A 19,409-nucleotide genomic window follows, 5' to 3' on the forward strand; every position below is an offset into this window, starting at 1 on the left:
ATATATGGCATATATATAATTTAAAAATATTTTAATAATTCTTATTTAATAATTTTAAGTATTTTTTCATGGTTTTCCTCATATTTACCCTTTTGGTGCTTTGTATTTCTTCCTATAGATTTGGGCTTCCTTTGGTGTCATTTTCTCTCTCCATAAAAACTTCTTTGCACACTTCTTCAGTGTAGATTTTATGGCAATGAATTTCTTAGTTGTTTGTATGAATGAAAATGTTTATTTTAATTCCATTTTTAAATATAATTTCACTGGATAAGAAATTCTTGGTTGCCAGGGTTTTGTTTGTTTGTCTGTTCTTGAATTTCAGCATTTTATAGATTTTCCACTGTCTTCAGGCCTCCATTGTTTTGAAAAATCAGGTTTAAGTCTTATCTTTGCTCCTTTGAAGATAGTGTAACTTCTTTATCTGACTGCTTTGAAGACGTTTTCTTTATCTTCGATTTGCAGCATTTTCACTGTGATGTGCCAAATGTGGTTTTCTTTTACCTGTCTTACTTGAGGGTCACTGAATTTCTTGGATCTGTGGGTGTGTGTACTTTGTCAGTATGGAGAAACTCTTGGCCATTATGTCCTTAAAATTGCTTCATCCCAGGGAACTTGGGTGGCGCTTTCACTTAAAGTGTCTGACTCTTGATTTCAGTTCAGGCCACGATCTCAGGGTCATGGGGTCAAGCCCTGCATCAGGCTCAGTGCTGGGTGTGTAGCCTGCTTAGCATTTTCTCTCTCTCTCTCCCACTGCCCTTCCCCCAGATGCGCGTGTGCTCTCTCTCTGTCTCTCTCTCAAAAATAAATAAATAAATAAATAAATAAATAAATAAAACTGTTTCATCCATTTTCTCTCTCATCTACTTCTGGGACTCAAATTAAATGCACAATAGACCATGTGCTATTGTCCTACAAACCTCACATGCTATGTTCTTACTCTTATCTCTCTGTTTTGGTTTAGATGGTTTTCATTCACCAAGTTAATAAAGTTTACCTTTGCTTGACCAGTGTGTTGTTAAGCCCATTATTTGAATTCTACATTTATAATATGTTTTTTAGCATTTTATTTAATACTTCCTGTCTGCTGACATTACCTTCAGTTCATTCAGCGTGTTCGCTTTTTCCACTACATCTTTTAACATTTTTATTATGGTTATTTTGAACTCCTGTCTGGTTATTGCAACATGGTGACATCTCCAATTCTGCTTCTGTTAACTATTCCCTCTCTTGACCAAGGTTCACACTTTCTTGCTTTGATATGTGTCTTATAAGTTTTTTAATTATCTACCTGGCATTGTATAACAGTTGTAAATGACATTTAGCCCCAGCAAAAAGAACAGGAAAAGTCCTGACATGTTATCAGCGTATGTTAGGAGGAGTTTGTACAAGGTCAATTTAATCTGTATTTCAACTGGGTCTGGACTCTGCTGCAGCTTTAGTTGAATGTAATTTACCACATCTTCAAATATTTTGAAGGCATCATCAGAACACTCCCTTCAGAAAGGCTTGTGACCTGAGCACTGGCCAGACTCTAGTGATCATTTTCTGCTTTAGAGCCCAGATTTCAGCTTTTAAAGCCGCTGATAATTCTCTTTTCTCTCCAGCTCTCTGCACTTTACAGAACTTCTCTTTATGTTGTAAGACTCCTCTCTACTTTGCTTTCCTGCTCTTGCCTCTAGAATGCCACTGAAGCATGCTTAGTGGAGATCTAGAATGCCTGACAGGGCTTCTCTCCTGTCTTGCCCTGCCCTGAGCCTTTGGCAAATACCCCCATTCACTTGGTTTGTGTGAATGTATGAAAACCCAATCTGTGGCCCGGGCTCCATGGAATTTAAACCTGGATGCCATTTTGCATACAGTCCTTAAAAGTTTGCTAAAGCCGCACCTGGCCTCTCTGTTTCTCCTTCTGTGAAGGATTCCTCCTCTTCTTGTCATTCTACCAACATGAAAAACAGCCATGGATCTCTTCTCCTCTAGGAAGAGTTTGTCACCTTATGGAATGTAGTTCATATAGGTTTTTTTCTTCATACTCAAACATCTGGTGATTTTTTAAAAGTTCTGATTTTGTAAATTAACTGGCTTGTTCTAGCTGTTAGCCTAATTTTTTTTTTTTTTAAGATCCACAATCTTCTTGTAGATGTAAGGAGTATTCCTCATATAAGAAACAAAGGCTTGCAATACTTTTTTGGATGAATAATGAATGAATGAGTGCATGAATACATGAATCAAATGAGTGGATAAGTCGATTAAGAAGCAAGCACACTAGTTCCCCGAACCAGATATTTTAAAAGAGAAGATATGTTTCCATTGTAAGCTCTTCCTCTAAACTACAAAGAAAGTATCATTAATGGTACAAGGGTCTCCTGTCTCCCTCTTACCCTACAGGACCCTCCTTTCTGTCTGACTTGTCATGCTGATTCAGAGTCTTTCCCTGAGAATTTTGTCTCCTCCCTCAGGCAAGCCCTGAGCACGTAATTATGCATTGGAAGAAACACCTCAAATACAACAGAAAAAAATTCTGCGTGGTCAACCCTAGGATATTTATGCATAATTTGGTAAATGTGTGCTTGTGAACTAGGCTCATCTTTATATTTTAATATTCATCAACAGCTCTATGATGTAATGATTATTAGCCCCATTCTATAATGAGTAAAGTGGGATTTCGAGAGTTTCACACAGCTAGTGAAATGCACGGTTGAGATTTAAACATTTGCTCCTTTTACTAAATCATGAGTTCCAAGTTATTCTAAGTTTAATTCCTCATATCTGGCCAATGCTGCATTTAAACAAACACTGTCCGGTTCAGCCTCATAGACAATCTTGTGAGACAATTTGGTATTAAGTATTAAGATTTTATTTTAGGGAAGAAGAGGCTAAGGTCACACTGATACTAAATAGTACATTCAGCCCTAGATCCTAGGAGTTCAGATCCAGAGTCAAGTACTTCTTTATAATTCATTGTCCAATTGGTTTCCATACAGCACCCAGTGCTCATCCCAACAGGTGCCTTCCTCCATCACCCACTTTCCCCTCTCCCCCACCCCCCATCAACCCTCAGTTTGTTCTCAGTATTTAAGAGTCAAGTTCTTCTAATATATCTCACTGCCCCTCATGTTCTCTCATTTAAGGTTGGGAATGATGACAGAAAGCTGGTAAATTTACCCTAACACAAAATTCTGGTCTCTTTGGTGAAGCAACGAAACCCCTTTTAATCAGCCATTTTTCACAGCCCAGAACTATTCACCAATTAAAAATCTACACCATGGTAAAAGTCAAATGGCCAAAATATAGTCTTTATTGTTGTATCATTCAGCTAGAGGGAATCTAGTTTTGTAGGGAGGGAAGCTTATTAACCTCAACATTTTTTTCTAAAAACTTGTTATTTTATCATGTGCAAGGTTAAAAAATGCCAAACGTCATATTAAGATAGCTGCAAGCATTTAGAATGCAAAGGTCACCATCTTACCGAGATTTAGAGCATAGTTCCAGCATTTTCCTCTTCTGTTTCACTGGGACTTTTATTCAGCACTGAAAAAGCCATTCATTTTGTAAAGGTTAATTCACAACCCTGGATTTGATGAAGTGCCTTGCCTGTATCATCTGCATTTTAACACTGCAAAGATGTCAGTCAAACCCTCCTTCCTGATCAGGACTGGTCTCCCCGTTAGACAGTGAAAATCCACTTTTCCTTTCTCAGCTCTATCTTCACACAGAGCCCCACTAGGAATTATATCACACAAATTACATTCCCCTTTTTTCCTAGTGAATGGGTAGACAGAATTATTGCCTTTCATTTCATGAATTCACTTTTCCTTTTAGCAGTTGCCTTTCAAATTCTCACAAGTTAATGATTAATATAAAATAATTATAACTTTCTCTTCATAAATCCTGGTGGACAAAAAAAATCAATTTTCTCCTTCCTTTCTCCTTCTCTCCTTCCTTCCTTCCTTCCTCTCTTTCAACTAGAGAATTTTTGTTTTGATTTCCTATACCAATAGAGAGCAGAAACATCTCTGTCATTGCAGGGTCTCTCTCATTGACTTGGTGTTACTTCCAGGTACCCAGATAAGACTTAAGTGGCTCTCAAGTGCTGGGATAGGGAAGACCTCTGACCGTTGTCCCTTATCATTGCTGGCTTATGAGACGTCTGAAGTCTTATCCACTTCTCAGCAGTCTTGCAGGTCACTAGTATCGCCTCCACATCTGTTTTAAGGCCCGTCTATGGCCACTAGTTCTCTGTGTCATATCCACACCATTCCTGGTGATACCAGTAAAGAAGCTCCTCACCTCACCTAGGAGCATATGTAGTTTTGTCAGTGCTATCTCAGGGCTGTTGGCCCAAGCTCAGCATGAAGATACTTCTTCTGCCCTCAGGTTTATTGCCTGACAGCCCAGGGCCCAGGGCTTAACACCTAAGTTGATTCATTTGAGCCCCTGGGCTACCCTATCCCTAGTGTGTTATAGAGAATAGACATTTACCATATTTTGCCTGTCCAACATCTAAACCCTCTTCCGCTTTGGGGAAAATCCTCCATCGTGTTCACCTCTGGAGAGCAGTAATTCCTTTCCTTCCTGTATAGAAGATAAAAGAGGTAAGTAATCCTACTCTGCAGCCCATACAGGAGCATATGGCCCAGTCTTAGTCATTTGGGTGTCCGTCATTGTGGTTTCCGTTATCTTGTCTTTGCTGGTTTGGACACATAAATCTTTAAGTTTGCATTAATTCTGTGAGCCACCTGTTAAACTCCTGACACACTCCTTCTGTTTGGATAGCCAGCATCAGATTCTGTTATTTACTCTATAACTCAAACTATTTAAGGCAGGCTGAAAGATGCCTGCAGCATGAGATGCCCAGGCAGATGGGCCCGAGATGGTCTCAGAGAGTCCTTGCGTAAGGGTCTTTGGCAAGCAGTAGAATATTTACGAAGCCAGACATTCTTCTCAGCACAGGTTATCGGCATAAAGGGTCCTGCTCCTGGAACAGGGACCTGCAGAGGTTGGTACCTGAAAACTAGACCAGAAAAAAGACCCGTCAGAGGTTGCAGTGTGCAGTGAGGACAACACCTGCTAAGTGGATGCTCCTCCCCACGCCATTATTATAGCCACCTCATCCTCTAGATGCCAATCCATAGCAAAAGGTTAGTGAGAGATCTTGAAAGAATGTGGGCTTCAAATAGAAATTAAGTTCAGTTACAACTTCATCCAGTCAAATTTCTTGTATCTTGAACTTGGCACTAAATGACACATATACTAGAGAGAGTAAAGCCAGCCCAATTCAGAGAAAAGAGAAGAGTTAGTTTATATACACTAACCTTTTGCCATTGTATTTATTTATAATTTCAGCCTGCCTACTTGCACAAGGGATTTGAGGCAGCTGAGCCTTGCTTGACATTCTAATGAGGCAGGACTGGGATGAATCACCCATACCTGCCCATGGCGCTGTTCATTAGAGGCTGGAGGGAGGCGCTGGGACTGCTGGAGGCAGGCCCCGCCTGACGCAACCATTAAGCAGCTCCGCAGCTACGGCCTGATCATTAGAGCCAGGTGCAGCCACAGAAACAGAAACCGCTCACAGCCTGGGAGTTTCATCTCCCAGGACCTTCTCCTCAAGGCTTTTTGTCAGTGGAATGAAGTTCATTACCTTTCAAAAACACCAGCTTAGTCTGTTAGTGATAATAGGGTCTTTCAATCATCCAAGGGGGATGTGAAGGTACATCGAATAGCCTTTACATAAACAGATTTTCCACAGGATGCCTTTCTGTCACAGTGACTCCAGAACTCACCGGGAAAGGAAATCTGTTGGACATGATGTTGAGTGGTGGACTGAGATGGTGTATGGTGTGGAGAGGTATATGAGAACAGACTGCTTTGTATCCACAAACACAGGAACAGTAATCGTAATCATTTGTAGGTGACGCCATCCTAAAAACTTCACACTTGACCCAGATGTCAACTGGGCACTTAGCCTGCTCCTTAGCCTGCTTCTTGGGCTCTGTAAGTCCCATGGCTTAAGTGTAGTCAACATCCTCCCAAGACTGTGGAAGCTCCTGTGTTTGTAGCGTCAGGGCCCCACTGGATGTGGAGGAGTACATTAATATGTGGACAGAAGTTTTTACATCCCATTATGAGCCTTTTACAAAGTTATACACCAAAGATATTTAAATTTTCACTCTAAAACTTTTAGGAAGAGCCGATCTAGAAATAAGACAAAGATGAGCAATATATACATATATATATATATATATATATATATATATATATCTTAGGAGACAGGATCGTTGACAGGGGGGTCCCCCAGGGGTTCATGCAAGACATGTCATATTTTCTACTGCTGTAAATGATATGGAAGGAAAGCACACAACAAATTCTCCAACCTTGCTTTTGACGCTAATCCTTCAGGGTGAAATGCTGAGTTCAAGATAATGTACAATAAAACCTCTAAAAGCTTTGAGTGGGCAAAAGAGAAACTTGAAGGTACTCAGCAAAACATTTATTGTTGGGTGCCTGCTGTGTGTGAAGTATTGTTATAGCTGGTTTGGGACATTCTGAGATGAATGAGATGTGGTCTCTGGTCTCACGGAGGGTCACAATGTGGGAGCGGACACGAGGAATTCTGGGAGTGAATGAAGAGCTGGGTAATGCTGCTGGGGATGTGGAGGGGTTTTGAGTGTAGACCTGAGTTTAGAAAAAGCAAATATAAAGTTCTGTGCTGTGACCTGAAAGCATTGATTTAAGATCCTATTGTACGTGATCATTTCTGAAAGAGAAGACTGTAGTGATAATCTATGTCTTTGACTAACTTCCTAAGAAGTCCCTCTAATTATTAGGAGCAACAGAAAGTTTAAAATTTTATTACGGTAATTTGCAACCTTGCTATATATTATACTTACCTGGGTGTTTTAAAAAATGGAACATAGAACTAGGACCCATCTCCAGAGATTTTTATTTAATTGGCTTGAGGTGGAGTCTGCTCATAAGTGTGCTTTATAAACCTCTTTGAGTGATTCTAATCTCCAGTCAGTGTAAAGAACTCATGCCCTAAAGATTCAGACTCGATGTCCAACTTTGGATACATTATATAATTGGTCTAAATCTGTCTTCTTTTCTGTAAATATAGTGGATGGTACCTTTCCTGTGAAGGTGTCTGGAAAGTAGATAATACGCCAAATGGGAAAGCCACAAAGAGACATTATGGCACATAATAATGTTTAATAATAATATAATAATTACACATTAATTCCAGTGTCCTTCCCAAGTGACAGCATAAGGGTGAAAGATCAAGACCCCAGGCTTGGGCTGATGCCCAAGGTGTGAACCTTGGTCCTGCCATGACACATGTGTGACCCTGTGCATCAGTTTCCTCCTCTGTAAAATGATAATAACAGTTATTATGAGAACTAAAGTAGATGAGAACTATACATCTCTGACACAAAAACATGTATCCTGAATTTGACCTGGAGAAAACGGCAGACAAACCCTGCAAAATACCTGGTGTGTACCCTTCATAAATGTCAATGATATAAAATGAAAATGCAAGACTTATGAAACATCTCAGATTAAAGAGCACTAAAGAGACATCACAATTGAATGCAATACATGTTCTTGAGTTTTCTTTTGCTTTTAAAGACGTTATGGTGATGGTGATATCTAAATGAGGTCTATATGCTAGGTAACAATGCTGTAATCATATTAATATTCTGATTTTGATCAATGTACTGTGGTTATGTAACGGAGTATCATGTTTTTAGGAAATAGACATGAAAGTAGGGATAAAGGGATAAAGAAGTGTTCTGTCTGCAGCTTACTCTGATAGAAAGAAAAGAGAGAATAAAGCAAATATATTAAAATATTAACATTTGGGAAACCTAGGTGGGGATATGGAACCTCCCAGTTTTAATTTGCACTTCTTTTCTTACATTGAGGATGAAAATACCTTATAGCATTAGGAGCCAAGGTTCTTTAAATACTTTAAATACTACTAACAATACTTTTAATACTACTAACAAAGGCAAAGTGTTCTCCCTTTAATATTAAAAAGTTTAGTCAAACTTTTCATGGTTCAGAATTCTTTCTTTTTTTTTTTTAATTTTTTTTTTTTTTACGTTTATTTTTGAGACAGAGAGAGACAGAGCATGAACAGGGGAGGGGCAGACAGAGAGGGAGACACAGAATTGGAAGCAGGCTCCAGGCTCTGAGCCATCAGCCCAGAGCCCGACGCGGGGTTCGAACTCACGGTCTGTGAGATCATGACCTGAGCTGAAGTTGGACGCTTAACCAACCGAGCCACCCAGGCGCCCCTCAGAATTCTTTCTATGAAAAAAAGAGAATTCCTTATTTTTTATATGTGAGTGTGAATGTGTGTGCATGTGTGCATATGTTTAGGGCAAACTTAGAAATTACTATTTGAAAGCGCAGACACTGGGGCCAGACTATCCAAGTTTGAATCCTGGCTCTGGAACATACTAGGTGCATAATTTTCCCTCCATTTCCTCCTCTATAAAGCAGGCATAATAGTACTTACTTTACCAAACTATTGTGAGGATTAGAGTTAATTTATGTAAAGTCCTTAGAACAATGTCTCACATATATAAAATCCCTGAAAAATGTTAACTCTAATACTGTCCACAGTGGCTGTAGTGGTCAGACTTTGTTCTTGGCTCTCAGTAGAGAATGTGCTAATACAATATTGGATTTTGTTATTTTATACATTTCATCCCAAGTATCGTACACACTGGCCACCCCCTTGTTTTCAGAAAGTAGGGTTGAGCAATGTCTCAGCTAAGTCTGTGCAAAAAAGCACCACCCCAGTTACTGTAAGTATTTTGTTATTCTTGTAGGATAGAACATAAAACCTTGCTCCAGAGGCACCTGGGTGGCTTAGTTGGTTAATCAGTTAGTCGTTGGACTTTTGATTTCAACTCAGATCATGATCTCACAGTTCCTGAGTTTGAGCCCTGAGTCTGGCTCTACAGTAACAGTGAGGAGCCTGCTTGGGATTCTTTCTCCCTCCCCCCTACCCCCGCCTCTCCTCTGCTCATTTACACACACACACTCTGTCTCAAGATAAATACATAAAACTTTAAAAAATAAAAAAATAAAATCCAAAAAAAAATACCCTTACTCCACCCACAAATACACTATGACATTTTTATTATTAAAGACATAATCCCCCTGGCTTATTGCAAACAAGTTACATGAGTTGTCATGCTTGGGTACAAAGAAGAAAGAATTAATATGATACTGATTGGTGAGAATTTCTTTTACATAACTTTTTTTTTCCTATTTAGGATTGTTCACATTTTTTTGATTCTTCATCTTGAAGCGATATGGCAGCTTCTGATCATATTTGTATTGATAAAAATATTTTCATCTGAAAGTTTACACAGAAGTGGAAATCCTGTGTCCCAGAGAGCTTAAGGCTCTTGTTGGTCAAACTGCCATGGGTGGAGGCCTGTGGATAGAGTGGGCTTGTCTTCATTCCAGAAGGGAGTTCTGCCTCCTGGCATGATGTGCATTGAGCCCCTGAGAGAGGACTCAAAGAAATATGATTTTTTAAAAAGATGTGGCTGAAAAAAAATGAAAAAAGAAAACCAGGATGAGAGGAAAGGGGATTAAAAGTCAGGCAAAAATGCACTTGGCTTTCCTCAGACAACAGGAGAGCCGAAAAAGGCAAGATGAGGAGGTGAATGTACAGGAAGGTGGAAGGGAGGATGGGTGCAAAACTCCTGCGACAGGGTGCCAGCCTCATGAGGTCAAATTTCTGTGGTTCGAGGAGACCCTCTGTGGTCTCATCAAAGATCTTTCTGTTCCTGGTGAGATTATGGGCCACCCTTGTAAATAGATTTTCTTTTTAAACTTAAAAAATATGGTAAATGTAAGTGGAATGTTGGAAGTGAGCTTTTTGTTTTCCTTCCTAACGTAAAAAATACATTTTTTTGAAACAAAATGCAAATTTCATGTGATGAAGTATTTTAATGAAGGAACCTTGGAAATTGCCTCTTTGTGTGTATCAGTAGTGAATCTGAGTCCAAAATGTGTTTGCTGGGAAATGAGTTCAGTGAGCAGTCATCGGATATTAAATTTCTCTCAGGATCAACAGTTTTTCTTATATAATGTTTTTAAATTTTATTCATCTCCAGGCGCCTGGGTGGCTCAGTCGGTTAAGCGGCCGACTTCGGCTCAGGTCATGATCCCACGGTCCGTGAGTTCGAGCCCCGCGTCGGGCTCTGTGCTGACAGCTCAGAGCCTGGAGCCTGTTTCAGATTCTGTGTCTCCCTCTCTCTGACCCTCCCCCGTTCATGCTCTGTCTCTCTCTGTCTCAAAAATAAATAAACGTTAAAAAAATTAAAAAAAATAAATTTTATTCATCTCAGGGCAATTTAGACATCAGAAAGACTTGGGATCAAATCCTAGTTCCACTCCTTGTTGACTGAGAAGGTTGTTTGACCTCTCAGGGCCTCAGTTTATTCATCTCTATTAAAGGAATAGTAGTAACTTACGATATTATTGAAGGTACTTAGTGTAATGAAGTATGCACCATTTCTAGCACATATATTGTGATAAATTTTAATTGTTGCACAAGGTTACCCAGTTAGTTATGGATTGGGTAGTGTGAAAAGGTGGTATAGTTTCAGCAGCTGACATGTTGAGGGAATAAATGCATAGAAATAATTCATGGCATAATATCTGAGATAAGTCAGATGTATCTGTATCAATACAACATCAGACATATCTGAGAAGAATCCCCTAACCCCATGAAACCCGACCAAGAGACCATGAAACCTAACTGGGGAGAAGGTGCCGTTAGAGCATGAGCTCCCTTCTCCATTCTCTGGTCATTGAATAAATTCACTGCTTGTCATCAAACACCGTTCTGTTATTTGGCTATTTGATGAATGGTATTGAGCAGGAAAAGAACCTACTACTTCAGTAACACTACATGCTAAACAAGGCGTTAAGGATGAAACACAAGAATGTTCAAGACATTGTCCCTTCCCTCAAGGGCTTGCCATATAGGCAGAGGAGACCAACATGTGTAGTTCAGTCTCAGTTTCCCAACACTCAAAGTTTGGGCTCTTTGGGGAAAGTATCTTAGCTAGGCTGAAGGTTCATACGGAAGCAAGTCAGAACCTTATTCTCCCTTCATGCAATGTTTAGAGGTAGGCAAACCAGAACTGAAATGGTGGCTCCATTCTGAGTCATCTGGTGAACCAGGATTCCTCTATGCTGACATTCTACTGCCACTTGACGATGAAATTATGTCTAAATTTTAAGCAGCAGGACAGAGGAAGAAGGAAAGAAAAGACATACTGTTCTCCATTTAAGGACACATTTAGGAAATTGTACACATTACTTGTTCTCATATCTCACCGACCATAATTAATCCCATGGTCATACCTAGCTGCTAGTGAGGCTGAAAAATATAGACACCATGTGCCCAACTAAAAATCAGGGGTTCCATTATTGAACAAGACAAGTGCAGACATCAGTTTTTTCATGGTATGAATTTGGCTTTGGCACCCTTCTGATTTGGATGTCTCTTCCCTTGTATTCTTCCACAACTCACTGGCACACTGTCTTTTGCCAGACTTCTCTGAAGCTTTGGAGAAAAGACAACATAGGGCAGAGAGCATATAAAACTCCCTGCTACATATGACTTCTCCTAAAGCCCAGTAAAAAAAAATCACCCAAGATTTTAAGCTCCTCCCAGGTGCATTCTAGCTGCTAACCTTGGTCTACTTCTCCTGGGGTTCTCCTTACTCCATGGAAGCACCTGCCTTATAAGCCTCTACAGAGCCAATCTCCTCCTGACTTTTTGGAAAGCCCTATACCTTCCTAGGAGTTAATATGGTTATCTCATTATCTTCTAGACTTGTCACTACCCTTCTCCCCCCAGACAATGTAATAGATATTCTAATCCAAGAATCATATTTCCCCCAAGAATCATAACTCAAGTCTGAGTTATGAAGGATTTAGATGACGCGGTGCTTAAGCATAGGGATTGGCGTAGCCTTTGGCACACCTTGGAGGCATCCCTGACAAACTGACTCTCCTGAGATCCACTGGTTTGCATTCTCTCTCCCCCCCTTTCTCTCTCTCTCTCTCTCTCTCTCTCTCTTTCTCTCTCCCTCTCTCTCTCTCTCTCTCTCTCTCACACACACACACACACACACACACACCTCCCTTCCTAGAGCAAATTTGAATTTTCAGAGACCAAACAGCATAAATCAGTGGACACAAACTTGACTGCCTCTTGAGAGAAGTACATGAATGAGTGAAGCATGTTAGATAGGGAGTTTAGTAAAATGTGTCCTATGTGCCCTGTCCTAATGAGACAGCCAATACTCAGCTCTTGCTGACTTTGATCTTATGGGTCCAATATTTTTATTTCCTGAGATTTTTATATGAAGGAAGCTGGACATCAGTCTTTTTTAGATGACAATTCCAGAGTTTCAAAATCTTGGCACCAAAGTAAAAATTGTAGCATTGTATAACAGATCTACCGGGCTGGATCCAGCCTAGATGCAATCAGGAGCCTCCAGTTTGAGACTTCTTTAGTAAGCACTGAAAGAAAGAAACATTTCCTTAGCTGGCCTTGATAGCCCCATGAATAGTATTAGAATATTGGTGAGTGTTTTGTTATTACCTTCCAGAGCAATGCAAGTTCCTTCTTTCATTTCTTTCTTTTCAAAATGTACCTACTTGAGTAAAACCAGTAATAGGGCAGGGACTGATTTCTAGCTATATCGTTATTATAGATACTCCTTCAGCTACAAAGATGCTGGGAGAACTTGTGGACTTATCACCTGCAAGAGCCTGATTAAATTCATGGACAGGATGCTATCCTACTCCTCAGTCTCTCTCTAGAGAAGGATCATTCTCTTTTACTCCTTGGATCAGATAATTACAACATGGTGTGGAAATTCAGCTGGGGTGGCACTGAGTCCACAGCATTCCGTCCTGGCCCAAAGATCACTCCCAGCCTCCCACTGTAGCCTCCACTTTATATTTGACTTTGGGGTATTTCTGGATGTGTCCTAGAAGCCATGATACCCTGTTCTGAGTTTGACTTTTTTCTGAGGCAATAGGAAACAATTGAAGATTTTAAGGCAGGGGAGTGACATAAACAAAAATGAATCTGGAAACTGTCTAAGTTGACCTGGGAAGGAAAAAAACTGGATTCAGGGAGACCAATTAGGAGTGCTTACAGTAGGATAGGTGTCAAGATATTGAAGTAGGGAAGTGGCAGTGGAAAAGGATGGGAGAAGCAGAAGCAAAGATAATGTGGAGACAGAATCTAATTTTTTTGCAATTGTTTTTAAAAGTGAGACACAGATTTCAAGCCTGGGTGACTGGGAGGAAGGCTGTCACAGAAACAAACCAAATTATTACAATATGTGTTTCTTTGCTTATTAAATTTGTATATTGATTTTTTCCTTAAAAATAGCTTTCAGCATTATCAGTTGATACTGACAATATTTTCTATTGGTTGTAATTTTTGTTCTGCTGGATTCCAAGGACTTTAGAAGCACCATCTCATTAATTGTCCCCAAAGCTTTGTGAGGTGGGTTTGTAAGACCCAATATACAGAAGATGGCTTTTTAAAAAAATTATTCTTGACTGTCTCTCATTCTCACTATGATCTTTTAGACTCTCATAGCAATTAGTATAAATTATGCTTGGCATGTACTGTGTTCCCAATTATTATCAATAGATTCTAATTGAGAACATGTGTTCATTTCAGCTGGGATTATTGTCTGGTTGATCACAATGGAGAATCTGAACAACAGCATCTGTCAGAGTTCTTTTATATGACTGTTATATGAAAGTATCTTATATAAATGGCAGAGTTGTAGGAGACCTCTCAGTCCCATCATCCTTTATAACTACTTTGATTTAACATGAGACCCACCAAGATGGAGGGAGGTCTGTACCACAAACAGCACCAGCTCTAATATCTCTATGAATTCATCAACAAAATCTTTTCATTGAAAGCCAACACCAGTTTCTTAAAGTAGGTGCTAGTTCTAACTATCCATTGCTGTGTAACAAGTCATCCCGAAATTTAGTGACTTAAATCATTAATCTGCAGTCTAGGCAGGGCATGGAAGATATGACTTATATTCACTCCATGGACTCTCAGCTGGGGTGGCTTGGCTATGGATGGAGGATCCACTTCCAAAATGGCTCTCACACATGGCTGGCAAACAGGTTCTGGCTGTCAGATGGGAGCCCAGCTGGGGCTCTTTGCACAGGTCTCGGAATCTCTTGTGCTTTCTTAAAAAATAAGAGGACTTGAGTACAAAGGTAAGGATTCCAAGAGACAGAAAGTAGAAGCTGCCACTATCTTGAGGTTTAGGCCTGGAAGTTGTCATGTGTTATTTCCCATTGTATTTAATTGGCCAAAGCAGTCATAGAGCTTGCTGAAACTCAAGGCGGTGGGACATAGGCTACGCTTCTTCATGGAAAGAGTGTCAAAGACTGTGTGGCCAAATTTAATCTACTGTAATGAAAATTACTTTAGGCATTTTGAATGAGTGATGGTTTGGTTTGGTATCTCTGAGTTAAAGAGTGATATATTAAGTTGCCCTAGGGGCCAACAATTCTGGATTCTAAGTATACATTTTTTTTTCTTCATCTCCATTCAGTTTATCCATATACTATCATTTATCTCTGGTTCTTATTTTTCCTCGAGTGCTATTTTTTTTTTACCTTTGGCTTATTATATATGTTTTTCAACTCCTGCAGCCTCACTGCCAACTCTTCTTCAAAGTTCTCTTGAGTTTTCAAACTGAAGTGTCTCTTTTGGGTGCATCTTATTAAAAGCATTATGATAGCGCACTGTAGCCTGAATGCTTCTCTGGCTTCCCCTTCCAGACTGCAGTGTCCCTGAAGGCAGGCAATCTATCTTGTCCAGCACAGAAGATTGCTCTTGGACAGTAGATGCTCAATACGTGTTTGTTGAATGGCTGATCCACATTCTGCCCTAAATATATGCATTCTTGGAATAATCCGAAATTATCATGGACTGTTGCATGTTATTTGATACTGTTAGAACTCACCCTCAGCTTCTCCATATTTTAACTTCAGAGACTGGATTTTTCTGTGGTGTCATATCTGAAAGAATGAAAGGAAATGTCATTTAAGTCCTATGAGAGAGAGGTGGTGATGAATGAAGCCAGATGAACAAAAGCACTATAGTTTGTGTTAAAGATTATTCTTTCCATGATGATTGTGTTAAGACTATATTTAGTAGGGTATTTCTCCGTGGTTTTATATGTAAAGTGGAGCTACACAAAGCAGCAAGGACATTAAATATGCCTCATTCATCTCCATTGGCCCCTGGACATTTTGAAGCAGGATATATAAGCCACACTCCAAATTGATAACAGGTGTCTGATTCCAAACAAATGTCACCAATCCTGCCCTTAATGCATTGTAGCAGAACATGATGAAACGTTAGCAGAACGCAGTAGTGCATATTGGAAAGAGGAATAAACATGGGATTTGGTAACTGCATCTTAACAGTTGAATTTACAATGAATATTAATCTTGCTTATTAAGCACAGGAACAGATGAACCAATGAAATCTTGTTTTAGAAGCTGTGGGTGAAGCATATTGTCTCCTATTTCAGACAGTTAAGAACCACCGATGATCAATCACTCTGAGAGAGGCCCTTGCTCAGCACTGAGAGAGCCTGAATGAGAGATTAAGACTCTAGGGAGTGATGTCACAAATGCTCTTATGTCTATTTCATTTAACCTCAAAACATGTATTGAGCTATAAAGATACTACTCAACTGTGCTACGTGGCATGGGGGCTACAAAGAAGAATACAACATTCTCGCTCCCCTCAAGGATCTGTGGTCAATGGATGGGCATGAAGGAAAGGGTCCAGAAAAAGGTGGAGAAGGGGAGAGTACATGGCATAGGGATCTGGAGCATGAGAGATCTGGAAGCTGCACCTCTTCTCTTTAAGTCTTTGGAGGGGTTACTAAAACTCTCTGAGCCTGGTTCCTCATCTGTAAAATGATGTTGATTACAACACCTACTTCCAGAAGATTATGTCAAGAATGAAATAGATAGATAAGGGGCATGAAGCTATAAGTTCTATGACTGTAGAAGACAAATCCCTGTCTGTTTCACTGTATCTTTGACAACTGCTAAACATATTACAGGTGGTCAGTGATTATTTGGTGACTACATGTTGAATGAAAATGCTTAAGCACAGTTCTTGGCACATATTAAGAATTCAATAAATGTTCACCATTAAGGTAGATTATTGGTCATGTTTAGCTAGGAACACAGAAAATGAATAGATAAATAGCAAGAGGTAAAGCTAAATGATAAGTTAGCTATGTTCTTGTGGGTGGCTATCATACTACAGCGAGAAGTTAGTATTTCATTCAGAAGGCAAGGCTGCACTTGAAGACTTCTGAGTAAGAAAGAACGCTATGGCAGCTGTGGGTAAGATGGACTATGGAATGGAAATTTCTTAAAAAGCTCTTGCTTTTAGTCTTTTACAGAGGTCCAGGTAGGATTTGGTGCTGAGCTAAACTAGAGGCAAGAGATATGGAGAGGAGTAAAAAATGAGTGAGGGAATTCAGAGGTCCAGTTGATAGCAGTGTGTTGTGTAGATGCAGTACGGGCAAAGAAGTACCAAATTACTTGAAAACTCAGAGACAGGAGTGGTTACTGACCTTGGGATGATTAGTTTGGTTCAGCATATATCTGTGTTTGTGCTGCTGGTAGAACACCCAGTAAGAAATGGGCTATAGGCAATTGAAGCCTCACGTGTGGAGTATCAAAGCAAAGTTGGAGTCAAACTTGGAGAGTTGCTTTGTAAGGATAAGAGAACTAAAGTTTGGGCAGTAGATGAGACTGCTAAGGGAAAGGATCCAGATGGGGACCTCAGAGAAGAGCCTATCTGTGAATAAGGGAGGAATAGCGGTGCTGGTGACTGTAGAAGAAGAAGGGAAAGAGGTAGAAGAAGAATGGAGCGAGTGCAGGCCAGCTCATTATGAGACAAGTTCTCAGTTTTGGAAAATTGGGAACTGAATGTTGTGTCCTGCATTGGAGAAGATGGCAAAGAGCAGTGATCTACTTCTAAAACCATGTCGTCTCAACTGCGCTACCATTTAGGGGCCATGCTTCAAAGCTCTCTTGTTAATCCACAGCTTTTCCCAGCTCCACAGCTGACAGCTCAGTGTAAATGTCCATTTCAGTGCTTTGAGTTGAAAGTAAAAGAATATCCAAATGAGAATAAATTAAACCATTAACCAATGAATTGCTTAATAAACAAGAAGCCCAGAGTTCATGGCTCAATAATGGTATAAATGATTTTATTTTTCTGCTCTCCCATCCTCAGTGTGTCCACCATGCTTCTTCTCAAGCTCATACCTCCTGTACCTCCAAGAATCACATCCTCAAGTAGGAAAGACATTGGAAGCAAAAGAAGATGTTTGTTTTTAAATGCCATTCATGCCACTTATCAGAGAAAAAAAAAATCCTTCCTAAAAGCCCCAGCAGATTTTCCTTTACATTTTAGTGTCCTCATCTAGGTTATATGCCATTCCCTAGACCAGTCTCTGGTAAGGGGAACATAGATGGTCGTGACTAAGAGTTAAATCAATTTCAATGGATTCTGGGCTTGGGCACACAGCTGTTCAAATAGGATCAGGCCTGGGTTGCTGAGGAAAAAGTGGTATGAACGTTGGACAGACACCCAACAGTGTCTATACAAGAGGATATAAAGTTAGGGGTGTCTGGGTGGCTCAGTTGCTTGAGCATCTGACTCTTGATTTTGGCTCAGGTCATGATTTCATGGTTCATGAGACTGAACCCCACATTGGGCTCTGCACTGACAGTGTAGAACCTGCTTGGGATTCTCTCTCTTTGCCCCTCCCTAACTTGTGCCTGCACTCTCTCTCCCTCCAAAAAAAATAAGCACTTAAAAAACCACAAGAGGATATAAAAGTTAGACTTCTGTGTGTTGAGAAACAAAAAAGACATAGCTCAGCTACGTGTTGGAACCTGGGCAAATGTCCCATTCAAGCAGAAGATACATCTAGATACATCTGAGAGGGAAAGCATTGGTTTATTTTTTATTAACATTATTCATTCCACCCAACTAAAAAGAACAATTCCCATATTTGCCTAAAACTGTGCCTTACCATCTCTCTAGAACTTAGAGTTGTGTAACCTTAATTTTGCTCCAGTTAACCCCATGATGGGCATGGGAAACCCTAACCCAACACTGTGACCTGGCCAGTTCCACCTCTCATGTTAGCTCCACCAGCACAAAGAACAGGACTTTCAAGGCCATGGCAGTGTTTATTCTATTTGACTCTTTGCTCAGAATCAGAAAAGCATCACCTTTGTTCGATTTGTCACCTTTGCTCCTTCCTCCCCTCCCTTCCTTCACCCCATCAATTTTTGCTTTGTTTAGTACTAACAATATCAATTTGTATTGGCTCATGGATTTGAAGATAATAGTAGGCAACACACGTAAATTGTCTCCTTTGTGGTTCTACCCAGCTTAAGAGGTGCCAACCCACAGGTCACTGAAATTGATCCCTGGCCATAGACCTGATGTTTGAGTCTAGATCCAGGCTGATCCAGATCCTGGCTTTGCCATAGGAAGCAGTGCTAACAAGTGTGGAGCTATCTAGGCTGCCCTGCCCTAAGCTGCGAATGAAAATGGGGTTAAAAATCAAAATGGAAAAAGAAAAATACATCTCCACAGATTTCAGCCTAGGTTATAGCTGAATAGTCATTTATATAATGAATAGCTGTTTTACAGTAATAAGAATTAAAGCATGTTAAAACATAAGTAGCTGGGAAAAGCAGAATTTCACCCTTATTAGCCATTAATGCATTAACATGAGTTAGTTTGTCAAATTATCAAGTTAGTCATTTAGTTAGGGCAGAGAAAGAGAAACTAAGAAAGAACAAAAAGCTAATCTCATCATTTTATAGTTATGCCTAAGGATGTCCTTGGATTGCACAGTGTTGGGTAGCTTCCCATTGAATTCTACCCTCTTATCCTGTGGCCTAAAGATGTCCAAAGGTCATCCACCCCTCAGGGCCCAGATGATAGGCCTCTCAAGGATCACCTGCCCCCTCACTAAATAGAGACAATTTGTCTTTAGAAATCCTAGGAGACATCATTTTCATCTCTCTCATGACATTTATACCCATCTACTTTGCATGATGATTATTTGTTATATTGTTTCTTTACGTGCATCACTATTTGCATATACGAGCTGTTATCTGTTTGTGTGCATTATGTGCCCTGAGAGAATAAGCACCAGGTACAGAGTCTGCATGTGATCCTCCTTCGTCTTCATAATGTCTCGAGCAGTCCTTTCATATATGTGTGCTCAAAATATATTTATTGATTGACTAAA

Source organism: Panthera uncia (assembly GCF_023721935.1).
Source record: "Panthera uncia isolate 11264 chromosome A1 unlocalized genomic scaffold, Puncia_PCG_1.0 HiC_scaffold_16, whole genome shotgun sequence".
In the NCBI taxonomy this organism is placed as follows: domain Eukaryota; kingdom Metazoa; phylum Chordata; class Mammalia; order Carnivora; family Felidae; genus Panthera; species Panthera uncia.